Below are 19,282 nucleotides of genomic sequence, written 5' to 3'. Positions count from 1 at the left end.
CTTCCTTCCTTCCTTCCTTTCTTTCTTTCTTTCTTTCTTTCTTTTTTAGAGAGAGTGAGAGCATGCACATGTGCGAGCAGGGGTGGGGAAGGGAGAGGCAGAGGGAGAGAGAGAAGCTTAAGCAGGCTCCACATCCAGAGCAGAGCCCCCTGACACAGGGCTTGATCTTAAGATCCCTGAGATCATGACCTAAGCAGAAACCAAGAGTCTGATGCTCAACCAACTGAGCCACCCAGGCATCCCCATCATCTCCATTTTCAAACACGGAAGCTAAGACTCAAAGAATTAAGAAACTTTTATAAGGTCATGTAGCTACTGTAACACCATTATCTGTATAACAAAATAAATGCTGTGACTATTCCTGCCAAATACCACCTTCCTAAGGTCTTTGAAGTAATGAGAATCAATGTCATAGGCATTCTCCTTTTAGACCCACTCTCATTTTTGTTTGTAAACTATGAGGATTTTTTTGCATAAAAAGCAATCTCAGCAGATTTAATGACACACAGAAAAAGATATGCATGCATCATTTTTTCCACTTACCAGGCTGACTTGTTGGGCTCCTCATGCTGATGGTGGCTACTTTCTGTGTTCTTTTCTGAGCCTCTTTGCATGACTCTGTTTCAAGGCTACCAAAAAATGAATGAAGAAAACATGTTAAAAAAAAGGATACTTGCTTCTAGAAGGATCTCCATATATTAATGACCACAAGAATAATAATTCAAATTTACATAGCACCTGTTTTATAAAGCTTTTAAAGAAACACAATAGAGACTAAGCCACTTCACATATTTGGGGTTTTGCATCTTGAAACAAGTACGTTGTCATGTTTACTGGAATTCTCAGAACATGACAAAGTATCTACCACCCAGGCATTCATTAAATTTCTTTCTTTTTTTATTAAATAGATAAATGGATCAAACTCATGTTCAAATACATTTATATAGCTGAAGGAATCAATGTTCCACTCCAGAAGTAAAAATGATATTTTGTTATAATTTGTTACAATGTAGACCTGAAAGAGAAAGTATTTTTGCTGTGTCAATCAACCTGCCATTTCAAAGGTTAATTTGACAATAAAGTCAACATGCAAATTCCAGATTATCCCTTGTGGTTTCAGTAGTTAATCAATGGATGATCTGATAATCTGTTATCAAAAATGGTTATGGTCTATTTATGCAGGAAATTTCAATACAATCAATTAAAAGTTAAAATCTACTTTTGGAATAGTTGTAAACTTGAAAAAGGGAAATGAAATGTTCTTTTTAGAATTAGAATCTGACTTTTCCATTGTCTTGATGACACTTCTGCTACTTCCCAGCTCTGTGTCAACTTTCCTGCGCAATCCACGGAAAGAGAGAAGGGTAAAGGAGAAAGGTAAGTTGACCAAAAAAAAAAGAAAAAATAGTAAAAGCTATCCTAGGACCGTTTTTATGAACTCAAAGTAAGTACAATGAGGTGAAAAGCTTTCTTTTTTCTGCCTTCCTTAACTGAAATATACTTGACATATAACACTGTATAAATTTAAGGTGTACAGGGGTGCCTGGGTGGCTCAGTCATTAGGCGTCTGCCTTCAGCTCAGATCATGATCCCAGGATTCCGGGATCGAGCCCCGCATTGGGCTCCCTGCTCAGCGGGAAGTCTGCTTCTCCCTCTGCCACTCCCCCTGCTTGTGTTCCCTCTCTCACTGTGCCTCTCTCTGTCAAATAAATAAAATCTTTAAAAAAAAAATTTAAGGTGTACAACACGTTGATTTGATAGTAATCATTTCTTAAAAGAATTGGAATGTCAGTCATGTTCCTTCAAACCTCAAACTTGTATGCCAGCTTTTCTACTTGACATTACTCATTGTGTGAGCATTCATAATAGTGATAATTATTATTTTGTTGCTTATTCTTACCATTTTATAGGAATTATCTAATATTTACAACAACACTGTAAGGTAGGTATTATTAACCTCCCTTTCTTTTAAAGATGAGAAAACAAAGGTACAGCTTAAGTAAATTATTCATGATCCACTGCTATTTACCACTTAGGGTAGGATTTGAACCTTCCCCAGAGCCCACTGTCTTAATCCCCAGGGTATCTACTACCTTTTAAACTTACTCCAAACTTGAATTCTTAAATTTCCTCTCATGCTTTCCTAGGTAGTCCCTACTTCCTAGGAAATTAACACATGTCCTTTGTACTCAAGTCAGAAACATGAAGATCTTTTTAATTAACTACCTTTTCCATGGTAATTATGCACACTAAATATAGGTAGAATCCAAACTGCTCTCTCCTCTCACCAGCTGAAGCCATCATAATTGAACATCTAGAACAGTGCAAAGCCTTCTACCTATTCTCACTGATCCTGCTCATGACCTCTTCTACAATCCATGCTCACACTCTAGCCAGGGTAGAGTATACCTACTATATATATATAGTAGGTATACTATATATAGCATAAACCATAATTTTACTACCCTGTTTAAAATTCTTCAGTGGCTTTGTATTGTACTTGGGATAAAATCCAATTATCTTATCATGGCCTACAAACTCTGACATGAACAGGCTACAGTCTACCTCTCAAATATTATACAATTTTTCTCTCATTTTTATTGGGCTTCTCTGTATGCTCTTCTCATAATAAATCCTGGCCTCAAGCACCTAAGGACTTTGCTTTTCAGGAAATCAAGCCTGGAATTCTCTGCAGTTAGATCCTTTTTATACCTTAGGGTCTCAGTTCAAGTCACTTTCTCAAAGAGGATTTTCCTGAAATCCCAACATATCCCCCTCCTATCATAACCTATAATCATAATTGCAATTTGTCTATAATCTCTTTTCCTCACTGGAATGCAGAATCCATTAGGACAGGATTACAGCCTCTGCTTAAAAATTCCTGCTTAATGAATGTATGGATGAACGGATACATGTTAAAATATATTCTAACTAGTTATTCTTATTTTTATTCATTCCTGAAAGGAAGACAAAAGAATATTGCATTTAAAGAATTAGTAAATAGAAAATCATAAAAGAATCCTTTTTTTCATATTTCTGCACATATACCTGCCCTTTTGAGATATTAAAACAACTCCCATTAAAAAATAAAACTAATTTATTTATGTTCCTTCCTTAACAAGAAGCAAAGGCTATAATTGTATGCATTACTTTACATTATTTTCCGAAAGTGTCCTCACTGTAGTACTCTCAGTGTGGATTCAATACACAATCGCTTATACATATGTACTATTAATTTTGGATTCAAGCAGGAATTTTTGTGAGTATGCACAGGCCAGGGTGAAATATTTACAGTTCTTTAAATCACTTGTGTCCTATCAGTAACTCTGACCAACAACATACCAAGAGGGAAACCAGTAATTGTCAAAAACACTGATACAAGCTTGTACAATTGAGGTACCAGTACCGTTTTTACAGGACATATGCTTTTACTCACACAAAACAAAGACATATAAAAATTTGATTAATTTAGCACTTTTTATTTTTTACCTATCTGAATCATTGTACTAGAATATGTGCAACCCCACTAAACTTTACTTCTGTTTTTCTCCCTCTCTGGTTTGGTTTGGTTTAAAAGATTGCTTCTCAAATTTAAAGGTATATAAGTGATATTTATATGCACATTAATCAAACTGCAGATTTTTGATTCAGTGAGTTTAGGGCAAAACTCAAGTGTCTGTATTTATCACAGCTTGTTATGCTGATGGTGCTTATCCATTGACCATACTTTGAGTAATAAGAATTCAAGTAAGAGGTAGTAGTTCCAGATGATTTTAAAATAGTACTTGAATAATTCATGGTGTGTGTGTGTGTGTGTGTTTTCCATTTGCAAAAATGTTATTATAACTATAACTAATACATTTTCTTCAATTTACAAGCTCCTTTTTAAAAAAAGTGCCATTATTATGAGATCAACAATACTAAATAAGCAGTTAGCAAATTGTACATACTTCTGTTCTTATTTACAATTTATCAATAATTCCAAATATTTTCCTTGCTTTGAAAATAAATGTGTATCCTGATGTCACCTAGTGCCGATTCCCTTGAATTTAATAATACATAACAAAAGAAGCTAAACATTGGCTTTTTGTTACTGGCTGATAAGATTTTAGGTAACTTTCCTTTCTTCTGCACATTTTTCTTTATTTCCCATATCTTTTAACTTATAAATTTTAGCTACCACTTATTGTCTTACAATATGCTGTGCTAAGTATACGTGTTTGTATAATTTCATATATATGTGATATTATCTCATTTAATTTATAAACTTATAAAATGTTAATAAAAAGTTATAATTTTTAGGCATTTACTAATGGCCAGATACTCTATTAATGCTTTGCTTGTGTTATTTAATTCTCACTAAAATTAAATAAGCCACTAACATACTGAGTTTTTAGATAGAGGAATTAGTTTGAAGTTATATGGTTTAAAAGTGGCAAAACTGAGATTCAAATTCAGGTATGCCAGACCTTATTTTTATAACCAAGGGAAAATCAATATTTTTTGAAGAATCAAGTACATATCTTCCCTGATAGAAGATATCTGAGGTAGCCAAAAATATTATAAAAGAAAACAGAGGACTCAACTTCTTTTCTATATGGTTTATTAAAGGAAAATATTTATGTCAAAATAAGAATTATTTGCAATGGAAAATCACTATAAATTCTACAGAATGCTAATCCTAGTTTCCAAAACTTAGCAAACGATTATCTCGTTGCTAAATGTTACTTGGATTTATTACTGATGAAGATCTTTCTGAAAGCATAGTTTTTACCACTGTTGAAAAAACAGGAGAAGCATAACTAGATATTGAAAGAAATAAGTTTTAAGAACGGTGGACCCAGGAATGCTTGGGTGGCTCAGTCAGTTAAGCATCTGCCTTTGGCTCGGGTCATGATTTCAGGGTCTTGGGATTGAGCCCCAAGGAAGGGTTCCTGCTCAGTGGGGAGTCTGCTTCTCCCTCTCCCTTTGCCCCTCCCCTGGGCTCATGCTAGTGTGCTCTCTCCCTGTCTCTGTCAAATAAATAAATAAAATCTTTAAACATTTTTATAAGAATGGTGGACCCATGAAACAAAGATATGCTTATCTCTGATATTTTCAGCCAAATTTCCAAATAGCAATATATTCTATAAGCATTTCTCCAAATTCCATTAACAAAACAGTCACCATTGGTCATATCTACATTCACCATTTCTCCCATTATGAGTACCATTACCAAAGCATGTCTTAACTATTGGAATCATTTCACATGTACATAAATACACACACATGCATATGCATATAAGGGGATATTTTTGGAATTAAGACTCTTAATACATTTTGAGGAAAACTTAAGAGGGGCACATTCAAAACAGCATCTCAAAGCCCATACTATTCTTATCTAGTTTGGTAGATTATGTTCTGATATGATTTCACATGGGGTTCACTTAAATTTCCAAAGAGTTGATTGTTTAATTGTTGTTTAATAATAGTTTCACTTAGACTCAGTAAGAAATCAAAAAAAAATTTCACAACATATGAGAGTTATACTCTCTTCCCATTAGGTTAATATGGCTCTATTCTAAGAGGAGTTTAAAGAGAACGGGCCAGTTTTTATTTTCTTCATACTCCTGAAAGCCAACTTAGAATTTCCTTTGCCTGCATTTTCAAATGCTATCTTCAACCACTTCTTTGTCAAGAAACACTTAAGTGGCTCCACAGTACAAAGCAACTTAATGAATGATGTTTCCAAAGCAAAGTTTATTATCTTCAAAACCAGATGGGGAAGTTCCTGGTGGAAGACCCAAGTGTGGGGATAAAAATGACAATAGTTTAGATAAATTTCAGATAGGAGTGAAGATAAAAATAAATTGTATATAGAAGTGTATGTGTGGGGGAGGATGGTTCAATACTGAGGGGGAAAGGATTGTTAAGCTAAAGAATCCAAGAAATTTAATACCCCTGTGTTATCATCTTACTGATCACTTCCTAACTGGCTTCTTAGACTTCAGTCTCTTTCTTATTCAATCTATTCCTAAAATGCTTCTGTGCTTTCTAATCAATTTTCTTACACTATCTTAATTTTAATTTTTTTAGTATCCGCTTATTTCAGACCTTGATTCTTCTATAATCAATGATATAAAGAGTATAGATGGACTTTGCTGAAAAACAAAGGGCATTGCTACCTCTTCTTAGCTCTACTACTGCAACAGACTCTGAACTGAGTCATCTGCCTCAACAACAATGTTCTTGCCTCCTTTTCCTGTATGTCCTTCACTGATTTCACTAGATTAAATTCTCCAAATCAAAGCTAGAATCCTGTCAATCCTTTCTCATAATGTTTCTAAGGCTACCCATCCCCTATAAAATATGGGGGTAGATGGGGGTGAAGGGAGCCCTGTTTCTAACTACTTAACCTGGGCTCAAAGACTTCCACTGCCTTTAATCTACCTACTCATATTCCAACTATTTCTCACATTCATTTATAAGTGCTTACCGGGCTAGAGCCATACTTTAGTTCATCTTCACAGTTGCTTTCTCTGGCTCAATGCATGGTGCATTCTAAATGTGAAATAAAGGAGAAAAGGGGATTCCTTCCCTGTCCCCCCTTTCTTTTCTGAAAAAGTAGTGAAGTGGTGGACTGAGAACACAGGCCCCTTATAGGTTATGCAAGTCATGCAGATGTAGTAGTTTAAGATTCTGACCTAGCCCGTGCTGCTCTACCCTAAGACAATTCTGTCATCTGGTGGTAGCTCCATAACTGCAGATATATTAGGTAAGAAGAACTAACAAGCTTCAGATATTGGCTTTGTATTTTAAAACCTAAGAGTTGCAAAGCATCCCCATCTCATTTTAGCTACACAAATGTAGGGCAGGTAGATTCATTTAGTATAAAATAATTTTTTTTAGAATTAAGACTGTTTCAGGGTGCCTAGATAGCTCAGTCATTATGCGTCTGCCTTCACCTCAGGTCATGATCTCAGGGTCCTGGGATCGAGCCCCACATTGGGTTCCCTGCTCGGCGGGATGCCTGCTTCTCCCTCTCCCACTCCCCCTGCTTGTGTTCCCTCTGTCACTGTCTCTCTGTCACATAAATAAAATCTTAAAAAAAAAAGAATTAAGACTGTTTCTTATTAAATCTATTATCATCATTTGTCTTGATCTCTACTACCACTGAGGATCTTGCTGATATTCCTGTCTCCAAAGCAATGGACTATCTGTTGATAAAGTGCTTTTTTGTGTACTGCAGGCATTTTGGAAATAGCTCTTGGATCAAACTAAATGAGTTCCAGTATAAATAAAAAACCTGAGACACTGCAGCCTGCACTCAGTGAGATATTGGTGTGACAGCTAGAAAGATGTGGTATGACCCTCTGCAATTGATGTTTTGTGTTGAGTGCAGGGTCTAATAAAATGAGTTCCACCATGGAACTTGCATGTTCAATGAAATTTGTATTAAAACTAAATGCAAGCCATGAGTGCTGCTTTAGTGACATTTCAAAAAAAAAAGATAAAAGACAAACTATAACTAGATTGGTAGTTTGAGTCACATTTAAGACTCAAAATAACTGTTAAATATGTACTTTCTATTCTAATCAAGGTGAGAAGCGAAAGAATATTCATTTTATGTCTGTTGCCTTGCTGTGAACATTATTTCAAATACACTGAAACATGACTGACTTTATTTATTTTAAAACCTCTGGCACATTTTATGGTTTGATTCCTCTTCTAACACTTTCAAAGCTGTCGTTCATTAAATTACACTTGTTTCATATAAGCCATCCTGAATACCTAGTGCTAACCTAAAAACATCGGGGGTACAAGGATTTATTTTAAATATGTTCTACTTCCCTCATACAAATCAATGCAGACAGCCTCCTAAAGAGCTATACGGTTTCATTGCCATAGGGAAAGCTTCAGATTCTGGTAAGTTAGGTAGAGAGGAAGGGAATGACCTCAAGCTGTGCTCGACCTACAGCATAAGCAATTAACCAGGAGTTCCAGCATCAACACTAGCTCCGAATAGCATGACCTTTTCTAAAATGCTCTTCAGCTGAGTGAGGTGAGTGAGAATTGCTGAGTTAAGTTTGGCTGTCATCGAGTTGGGTATAGCTCAGTGACAAATAATCACACAATCTTCAAGTCATAAGTGACCCAGATTGCCAACGCTGTCTCCCAATCAGTATGGAGATACGGGCTTTTGCTCACAAGGGACCCACGATGCAGCTCCATTGGCATCAACAAAGGACTGGAACAGTTCCAACTATTTCATATGTGTATATACAGTGGAAGTCAGCTTTCTTGTACCTGTCAAACACTGGCCCAAGTTTTACCCGCTCAAACTATTCAGAAAATATAGAATCGTAGTTTCACATGGCAGATCTTCAAATAAGTGAAGGAAGTTATCACTGCCCTGCAGGGATGGGGAGCCTCTTTCAGACTCATCACCACACTTGAACACAAAATGACAGACATATTCCTCACATGACACATTCCCAGACATCTCACTATTCTGGTCACCTTCTTTTGGAGGCACTTCAATTTGTCAATGTCTCCTTTTAAGATATATTGAACATCCTATGACATTTCTGAGACTTCTAGCAGAATGGAACACCCTGAGAGTAACAGTAAATTTCTCTGGTTTGTGAAGAATAATGAGGCCTAAACTTAAATAAAATTTCCACTTCTCAAAATTAGACAGAGAAAGAACTAACCAGGAGAATATTAATGGATAAAAAAATCCAATACTCTTAGTGTTGTTACACAATGGTATCTGAGAGAGCATGGTCTATAGTCTGCCACCTACAGGCAACCCTTGAATCAGTTGTCTGCATTATTTGTTCGATCTCCAAAATATTGACCTTTCTGTGAGGGATAAAACAAACATCACAGAAAGGACCTGGGTCATGACTTTCCCCTGCACCAGCTGAGTAACCGTGGAAAAGTCACCAACATCTGTGTTTTCAGTTGCTTCGTTATTGTGATGGTGACTGTATGTGTCGATTTGACTAGGTCAGGAGGTGCCCAGATATTTGGCAAAATATTATTTCTGGGTGTGTCTGTAAGGGTTTTTCTTCTGAAATTAGCATTTGAACTGATGGAACTGGTAAAACAGTTTGGGTGGATATCATCCAATCTGTTGGGGGCCTGATCAGAACAAAGAGTTGGAGGAAGGAAGAATTCAACACTTTCTGCCTAATTGCTTGAGGTAAAACATCAATGAACTTGGGGCGCCTGGGTGGCTCAGTCATTAAGCATCTGCCTTCGGCTCAGGTCATGATCCCAGGGTCCTGGGATCGAGCCCTGCACTGGGTTCCCTGCTCAGCGGGGAGCCTGCTTCTCCTTCTCCCACTCCTCCTGCTTGCGTTCCCACTTTTGCTGTCTCTCTCTGTCAAATAAATAAATAAAGTCTTTAAAAAAGAGAGAAAAAAAAAGCATCATTGATCTTTTCCTGCCCTAGGTGTTCTTGGTCCTCAGGCCTCTAAGACCTGACCAAATTACACCACTGGCTTTCCTTGGGGTCCAGCTTACAGAAAGCAGATCTTGGTATTTCTAGCCTCCATAATTCTGTGAACAAATTCCTTATAATAAATCTCTTCATATATATGTAATATATATGTTATGTATTATCTATAATAACTTATATAATACATATTATATATAACATATATACATATATATATCTCCTATTGGTTCTGTTTCTCTACAGAATCCTAATATAATCAGTAAATGAAAGTTTTGCCGAGATGATCTCTAAGATCACATGTAAACTATATTTAACCTGGTAAGAGATTTCAATGTTTCAAAGGATTATAATTGAGCCCAGATTTAAACAGTTTTATATCTTCAATAAAATCTGAGACAACCTTTCACTAGTTCCCACAGTCTTCCTATTCACTTCTCTGTTAGTTCACCCAGCAACTTACTTTTATGCATTCTGTGAGCGCAGCTCAGGGCTTGGCAATATGGATGATACAAAGGAATATAATTGCAGCTCTTTCCCTTGAAGAACTTACAGTCTAGGTGGGGCAGAGCAAGATGGCGGAGGAGTAGGAGACCCGGATTTCGACTGGTCCCAGGAATTCAGCTGGATAGGGATCAAGCCATTCTGAACACCTACGAACCCAATAAGAGATCGAAGAAAAGAATAGCAGCAGCTCTCTGAACAGAAAAGTGACCACTTTCTGGAAGGTGGGACCTGCGGAGAAGTGAATCTGAGGTGATATTCGGGAGGATAGACAGCGGGGGAGGGGGCCTCCGTCGGCTGCTTCTGGCAAGTGAGAGCAGCGGAGCACAAAATCGGAACTTTTAGAAGTTGGCTCCGCTGAGGGATGTCGCTCCAGTGGCTAAGCGGGGGGTGCAACCCTCGTGGAACAGTATGGTCCCAGGACCCTCGGGGTCACAGAAAGACCGGGGGTGCCTGAATGCAGCAGAGCTCCCAGGTATTGGAGCAGGGAAGCCGGCTGCAGAGACGGAGCTGAGGTGTGGGCTCTCAGCTCAGGGAGGCCATAAACCGTGATGCGTGGCACAGTCAGGCCACTGCTCTTCCAGCAGGGACCCAACAAGCAACAGATCCGGGGAGACTCCTTTTCCTCCCCCGGGAGGAGCAGTGTGGGAGCACACCGCAGGGATCTGCTGGGTTTAGAGACTCCACATGGGGTCGGGTGCCAGAGATAGAAATGCTCAGTCACAGGCCGGATGAGCACAGAGTGTGGCCGGAGACCAGGGAGAGGGGAGTGATTGCCTGCTTTTCCCTGGGGGCACACTGACGAGCGGGGCCCCGAGTTCTAGGCTCCTCCGGGGCGGAGATTGGGAGGCCGCCATTTTCACTCTCGTCCTCTAAAGCTTAAGAAAAATTTGCAGGAACAAAAGCTCCCAAGAGCAAACCCGAGCAGATTACTTAGCCCGGACCGGCAAGGGCGGGGCAATTCCGCCTCCCGCAAAGACATTTGGGAACCACGGCAACAGGCCCCTCCCCAGAAGATCAGCAAGAGCCGCCAGCCAAGACCAAGTTTACCGATCAATGAGAATGGCAGAACTCCAGTGCTAGGGGAATACTGCACATAGAATTCATGGCTTTTTTCCCCCTGATTCTTTAGTCTTTCAAAGTTGATTTTTTTTAACTTTTTTTGAATTTTTCTTTTTCCCTTTTTCAACCAACATCTTATTAATCCCTTTCTAAAAAACATTTTTATTTTTCATTTTTAGAGTCATATTCTATCCCTTCATAGTAATTACCCTTATTTTTGTCATATATATATATATATCAGTTGTTTTCTCTTTAAAATTTTGAGATGCAGTTTCTTCTAACAGACCAAAATATATACTAAATCTCTACTGTATGGCTTGGTTCTAGTCTCCTGCCTGATCACATTCTCTTCCTTTTTTCTTCTTTTATTTTTTTTTTAATTCTCTTCTTTCTTTTTTCAAACAACTTATCCATTCCTTTTATAAAATTTTTTATAATTTTCATCTTTACAGTCCTATTCCATCCCTTCATCGTATTAACCCTTATTTTTGTACATATATGTTTTTCTTTCCTTAAAATTTTGGGAGGCACTTCTAATAGACAAAAATACACCCAAAATCTAGTGTGTGGCACTGATCTATGCACCAGCCTGATCATATTTGATCATATTCTGTTTTTTTTTGTTTTGTTCTGTTTTTGTTTGTTTTTATCTTTTTGTTTTTTTCTTCTTTTTCTTTTTTCTTTCTTTCCCTTTCTTTTCCCCCAGATTCAGGTCTTGTCTGATTTGTTTAGAGCATATTTTCTGGGGATGTTGTTACCTTGTTAGCATTTTGTTCTCTTACTCATCTGTTCTCCTCTGGACAAAATGACAAGATGGAAAAAATCACCTCAACTAAAAGAACAAGAGGCAGTACCGACTACCAGGGACCTACTCAATATGGACATTAGTACGTTGTCGGACCTAGAGTTCAGAATGATGATTTTAAAGATACAAGCTGGGCTTGAAAAAAAAGCATGGAAGTTATTAGAGAAACTCTTTCTGGAGAAATAAAAGAACTAAAATCGAACCAAGTCAAAATAAAAAAGGCTATTAATGAGGTGCAATCAAAAATGGAGGCTCTAACAGCTAGGATAAATGAGGCAGAGGACAGAATTAGTGACATAGAAGACCAAATGATGGAAAATAAAGAAGCTGAGAAAAAGGGAGATAAACAACTACTGGATCACGAAGGCAGAATTTGAGAGATAAGTGATACTGTAAGACAAAACAACATTAGAATACTTGGGATCCCAGAAGAAGAAGAAAGAGAGAGAGGGGAAGAAGGTATATTGGAGCAAATAATAGCAGAGAAATTCCCTAATTTGGGAAAGGAAACAGACATCAAAATCAAGGAGGCACAGAGAACCCCTCTCAAAATCAATAAAAATAGGTCAACAACCCGACATCTAATAGTAAAACTTACGAGTCTCACAGACAAAGAGAAAATCCTGAAGCAGCTCAGGAGAAAAGATATGTAACTACAATGGTAGAAACATTAGATTGGCAACAGACGTCTCCACAGAGACCTGGCAGGCCAGAAAAGCCTGGCATGATATATTCAGAGCACTAAATGAGAAAAATAAGCAGCCAAGAGTACTATATCCAGCTAGGTTGTCACTGAAAATGGAGAGATAAAAAGCTTCCAGGACAAATAAAAACTAAAGGAATTTGAAAACACAAAAGCAGCCCTACAAGAAATATTGAAAGGGGTCCTATAAGCAAAGAGAGAGCCTAAAAACAACATAGATCAGAAAGGAACACAGACAATACACAGTAACAGTTTACAGGCAACACAATGGCACTAAATTCATATCTTTCAATAGTTTCCCTGAATGTAAATGTGCTAAATGCCCCAATCAAAAGACAGAGGTTATCAGATTGGATAAAAAAACAAGACCCATCAATATGCTGTCTGCAAGACATTCATTTTAGACCAAAAGACAGCCCCACATTGAAGGTGAAGGGGTGGAAAACCATTTACCATGCTAATGGACACCAAAAGAAAGCTGGGGTGGCAATCCTTATATCAAATTAGATTTTCAACCAAAGACTGTAATAAGAGATGAGGAAGGACACTATATCCTACTTAAAAGGTCTATCCAACAAGAAGACCTAACAATTGTAAATATCTATGCCCCTAACATGGGAGCAGCCAATTATACAAGGCAATTAATAACAAAAGCAAAGAAGCATATCAACAACAATACAATAATAGTGGGGGACTTTAACACCCCCCTGACTGAAATGGACAGATCATCTAAGCAAAAGATCAACAAGGAAATAAAGACTTTAAATGACACACTGGACCAAATGGACTTCACAGATATATTCAGAACATTCCATCCCAAAGCAACAGAATACACATTCTTGTCTAGTGCCCATGGAACATTCTCCAGAATAGATCACATCCTAGGTCACAAATCAGATCTGAACCGGTACCAAAAGATTGGGATCATTCCCTGCATATTCTCAGACCACAGTGCTTTGAAACTAGAGCTCAGTCACAAGAGGAAAGTGGGAAAGAACTCAATACATGGAGGCTAAAGAGCATCCTACTAAAGAATGAATGGGTCCACCAGGAAATTAAAGAAGAATTAAAAAAATTCATGGAAACCAATGAAAATGAAAACACAACTGTTCAAAATCTTTGGGATGCAGTGAAGGCAGTCCTAAGAGGAAAGTATATAGCAATACAAGCCTTTCTCAGGAAACAAGAAAGGTCTCAAATCCACAACCTAACCCTACACCTAAAGGAGCTGGAGAAAGAAGAGCAAATAAAGGCTAAAGCCAGCAGAAGAAGAGAAATAATAAAGAGCAGAGCAGAAATCGATGAAATAGAAACCAAAAGAACAGTAGAGCAGATCAACACAACTAGGAGCTCGTTCTTTGAAAGAATTAACAAGATTGATAAACCCCTGGCCAGACTTATCAAAAAGAAAAGAGAAAGGACCCAAATCAACAAAATCATGAATGAAAGAGGAGAGATCACAACCAACACCAAAGAAATAGAAACCATTATAAGAACATATTATGAGCAACTCTATGCCAGCAAATTAGATCATCTGGAAGAAATGGATGCATTCCTAGAGATGTATCAACCACCAAAACTGAACCAGGAAGAGATAGAAAACCTGAACAGACCTATAACCACGAAGGAAATTGAAGCAGTCATCAAAAATCTCCCAACAAACAAAAGCCCAGGGCCAGACAGCTTCCCAGGGGAATTCTACCAAACATTTAAAGAATTAATACCTATTCTTCTGAAACTGTCCCACAAAATAGAAATGAAAGGAAAACTTCCAAACCCATTTTATGAGACCACCATTACCTTGATCCCCAAACCAGACAAAGACCCCATCAAAAAGGAGAATTACAGACCAATATCCTTGATGAACATGGATGCAAACATTCTCACCAAAATACTAGCCAATAGGATCCAACAGTATATTAAAAGGATTATTCACCACGACCAAGTGGGATTTATCCCTGGGCTGCAAGGTTGGTTCAACATCCCCAATCAATCAATGTGATACAATACATTAATAAAAGAAAGAACAAGAACCATACGATCCTCTCAATAGATGCAGAAAAAGCATTTGACAAAGTACAGCATCCTTTCTTGATCAAAACTCTTCAGAGTATAGGGATAGAGGGTACATACTCAATATCATAAAAGACATCTATGAACACCCACAGCGAATATCATTCTCAATGGGGAAAAACTGAGAGCTTTTCCTGTAAGGTCAGGAACATGGCAGGGATGTCCACTATCACCACTACTATGCAACATAGTACTAGAAGTCCTAGCCACAGCAATCAGACAACAAAAAGAAATAACAGGTATCCAAATCGGCAGTGAAGAAGTCAAACTCTCACTCTTTGCAGATGATGTGATACTTTATGTGGAAAACCCAAAAGGCTCCACCCAAAACTGCTAGAACTCATACAGGAATTCAGTAAAGTGGCAGGATATAAAATCAATGCACAGAAATCGGTGGCATTCCTATACACCAACAACAAGACAGAAGAAAGAGAAATTAAGGAGTCGATCCCATTTACAATTGCACCCAAAACCATAAGATATCTAGGAATAAATCTAACCAAAGAGGCAAAGGATCTGTACTCAGAAAAGTATAAAATACTCATGAAAGAAATTGAGGAAGACACAAAGAAATGGAAAAACGTTCCATGCTCGTGGACTGGAAGAACAAACATTGTGAGGATGTCAATGCTACCTAGTCCAATCTACACATTCAATGCAATCCCCATCAAAATACCATCCACTTTTTTCAAAGAAATGGAGCAAATAATCCTAAGATTTGTATGGAACCAGAAAAGACCCCGAATAGCCAGAGGAATGTTGAAAAAGAAAAACAAAGCTGGCGGCATCACAGTTCTGGACTTCCAGCTCTATTACAAAGCTGTCATCATCGAGACAGTATGGTACTGGCACAAAAACAGACACATAGATCAATGGAAAAGAATAGAGAGCCCAGAAACGGACGCTCAACTCTATGGTCAACTCATCTTCGACAAAGGAAAGAATGTTCAATGGAAAAAAGACAGTCTCTTCAACAAATGGTGTTGGGAAAATTGGACAGCCACATGCAGAAGAATGAAACTGGACCATTTCCGTACACCACACACAAACATAGACTCAAAATGGTTGAAAGACCTCAGTGTGATTCAGGAGTCCACCAAAATCCTAAAGGAGAACACAGGCAGCAACCTCTTCAACTTCAGCCGCAGCAACTTCTTCCCAGAAACATCACCAAAGGCAAGGGAAGCAAGGGCAAAAATGAACTCTTGGGACTTCATCAAGATAAAAAGCTTTTGCACAGCAAAAGAAATAGTCAACAAAACCAGAAGACAACCGACAGGATGGGAGAAGATATTTGCAAATGCCATATCAGATAAAGGGCTAGTATCCAAAATCTATAAAGAACTTCTTAAACTCAACACCCAAAGAACAAATGATCCCATCAAGAAATGGGCAGAAGACATGAATAGACATTTTTCCAAAGAGGACATCCAAATGGCCAACAGACACATCAAAAAGTGCTCAACATCGCTTGGCATCAGGGAAATCCAAATCAAAACCTCCATGAGATACCACCTCACACCAGTCAGAATGGCTAAAATTAACAAGTCAGGAAACGACAGATGTTGGTGGGGAGGCGGAGAAAGGGGAACCCTCCTGCACTGTTGGTGGGAATGCCAGCTGGTGCAACCCCTCTGGAAAACAGTATGGAGGTTCCTCAAAAAGTTGAAAATAGAGCTGCCAACGATCCAGCAATTGCAGTACTGGGTATTTACCGCAAAGATATAAATGTAGGGATCCGAAGGGGTACGTGCACCCCGATGTTTATAGCAGCAATGTCCACAATAGCCAAACTGTGGAAAGAGCCAAGTTGTCCATCGACAGATGAATGGATAAAGAAGAGGTGGTATATATATATACAATGGAATATTATGCAGCCATCAAAAGGAATGAAATCTTGCCATTTGCAATGACATGGATGGAACTGGAGAGTGTTATGCTGAGCAAAATAAGTCAATCAGAGACAGACATGTATCATATGACCTCACTGATATGAGGAATTCTTAATCTAAGGAAACAGACTGAGGGTTGCTGGATTGGTGGGGGGTGGGAGGGATAGGGTGGCTGGGTGATAGACATTGGGGAGGGTATGTGCTATGGTGAGCGATGTGAATTGTGCAAGAGTGTTGAATCACAGATCTGTACCTCTGAAACAAATAATACAATATATGTTAAAATAAAAAAAAGCAAAAAGAAGATAGGAGGAGGGGAAGAATGAAGGGGGGAAATTGGAGGGGGAGACGAACCATTAGAGACGATGTACTCCGAAAAAGAAGTTGAGGGTTGTAGAGGGGAGGGGAGTGGGAGGATGGGTTAGCCTGGTGATGGGTTTTAAAGAGGGCATGCTTTGCATGGATCACTGGGTGTTATGCACAAACAATGAATCATGGAACACTACATCAAAAACTAATGATGTAATGTATAGTGATTAACATAATAAAAATGAAAAAATAAAAGTACTTACAGTCTATTTAGGCAGGCAACATTTCTATATTTCAATGTAAAATATGAGTGTAAACATAGAAGTATAAAATTATGAGTGTCAGATGTTAACAACAGATGATAATGGAATTCACAGGAAGAAAAGATCACATTGCCTAATAAGATGGAAAATACTCATGAAGGAAATGGAGGAGACAGGGCAGATGATGATGTAGGATTTTGATAGCTGGGAGAAGGGAGTATTTGCACACTTGTCAGACTGATCAAGTATTTAAAGAGCCCTCTGTTGTTCTGGAAACTGTGCTGCATGCAACAACCCTGAAACATGTAATCACTGGATGAGAATCCAACCCTAAATATAGGATTTCAGCAGCCCCTCATACACACAACATCCCACCCTGCTTAGCTAAAACTGTACAACAAGCAGCCAGGAGGTTGTGCTACCCCTATGGGGCCCATGTAGCATTTTAACTATAAATGTTAGGAGACCTGAGAACAGGAGGGGACCTGGTATCTACTTTTGAGGTCTGACATATATATCCAGAGATATATATTTTTGAAAAAATAAACTTGCTCTCAACTAGCTTGGGAAGGAGTGATTCTGCAAGTTCTGCTACTGCCTAATTACTGTTCTTGGCACCCCGACCAACTGGTATAGCACAGGCTTCATGACTTTCATTATGGGGCCAAGTGACACAGCTCCTAATGACTAACTTTTATGTCAGGGATAAAGGCATGAGCCTTCAGAATCACTTCCAGTTAGTCTGGAAAGATATCAATTTAATAGGGGTGAGGAGGGCTAAGAATATCTTTCTGATGTCTGAGTAGGAATCCCACAGAACTGAAATGTTGGGTCCTCCTGCTAACCTCTTCCAACAACCTGCTTGAAAGCAGCGCTGGTTGCTGTTGAGCCCAACCATTTTCTTGAAGGAAACAGGCACAGTGGTGACACGTAAAAGATTCTGAGCACCAATTTCTCACACTCAAGTGAAGTTAATGTAGACCCATTATCAGAACAAGAGTGTCTGGCAATCAGTGTGTCCCACATGGCGGATGCAAAGTAACCAGTGCTCGGTAAATATTTACTGCATAATTGAGTCTGATAAAAACTACACTTGTTTTGTATCACTTGGAGAAAAGATACGTTTATTACAATCAAGAAATTATCCCTGGAAATTTCCTCTGACTCCTTCCCTGTTGTCCCTGCCCCCGCCAATGGAAAACACATATACATACATAGGCATGTATGTGTTTGCTCATGTGTGCAGGTGTGTGTGTGTGTGTGTGTATGCATGTGTACTGCTTCCTGTTGCTTACATTTCTGTTTTCAAAGTGTATTCCCCCATGCACATGAAAGATTTTCTCCTTTTACATTTAGCAGTGTACTGGTGATAATAGGCCTCCAACCATATACTCCTTTAATGTCATAAACACATCTTGAACTGACTCTCCTTTAACTCACAAAATACAATACCAATTTCTGAGGAACAAATATTTTAAATATATATCTTTTTAAATTATATTTTAAATATAATTTAAATTTATTAAAATATTAAATATTTTAAATATAATTTAAAAAGATAAAAAGAATTATATAAAATAATAACCTGTGGGCCAGAGACAGTAGCTATAGTCATTCCCTGGGGAATTGGAACATAGAGCTAGAATCCCTTTTGTAAGGCTTTAGTATTCTCCTATTAAGGTCACTGAGTTAAAACAAATGGAGAAACCATTCAACGTGCTCAGAGAAGTCAATGGCAGTTCCAGAGGAAGGTGGCATCAAGTTAGTATAATAGGAAGGTAAAGGGTAAAAAATGTTAACAATATATATAGTAAACTACAGAAATAACAAGCGAATTTTGCTTTGGCTGGAAGAAAGCCCGAAGTTAAAATTGCTCACTAATCCGACAGGTAATATTTTGGAGACAGACACTGGTCCCTCTGGAGCAAGCAACTAGCTTCGTTTCATTTTCTGTACTTTTCCTCTTGCAGGCTGTCTCCTAAGAGTCCAGATAACATTGGAATATGTCTTAATACTCTTTGGAAATGCATCTCCCCCGCAGCAATTGAGGGAATGCACTATAGAATAAGTTCATGTTTCCCATGTTCACCCATCAGGTATTTCTAGAATGTAAGTAACATGATTCAGCATACGTCAATCGGATGTTTTTTTAGAAACCACTAAATTGGGTTTGGGTCATATACATGATAATTCATATACTGTAACTTTTAAGGAAATTTGTCTAAAAAC

At 38.2% G+C, this 19,282-nt stretch overlaps 1 protein-coding gene across 4 annotated transcripts in view; it reads right to left on the bottom strand.

Moving 5' to 3' along the window:
* LINGO2 (leucine rich repeat and Ig domain containing 2) overlaps positions 1-19,282 on the bottom strand; it is a 1,267,465-nt gene that overhangs the window by 552,414 nt on the left and 695,769 nt on the right. For all 4 annotated transcript variants that reach the window (XM_073881319.1, XM_073881317.1, XM_073881318.1 and 1 more), the window contains one exon: positions 544-629. The gene's annotated coding sequence lies outside the window, so the exon portion shown is untranslated. The remainder of the gene's footprint in view (positions 1-543; positions 630-19,282) is intronic.

Source organism: Callorhinus ursinus, unplaced genomic scaffold (assembly GCF_003265705.2).
Source record: "Callorhinus ursinus isolate GAN/ISIS: 27379988/994484 unplaced genomic scaffold, GSC_fseal_2.0 scaffold42, whole genome shotgun sequence".
NCBI lineage: Eukaryota > Metazoa > Chordata > Mammalia > Carnivora > Otariidae > Callorhinus > Callorhinus ursinus.
This window is presented reverse-complemented; position numbering and strand designations above follow the sequence as displayed.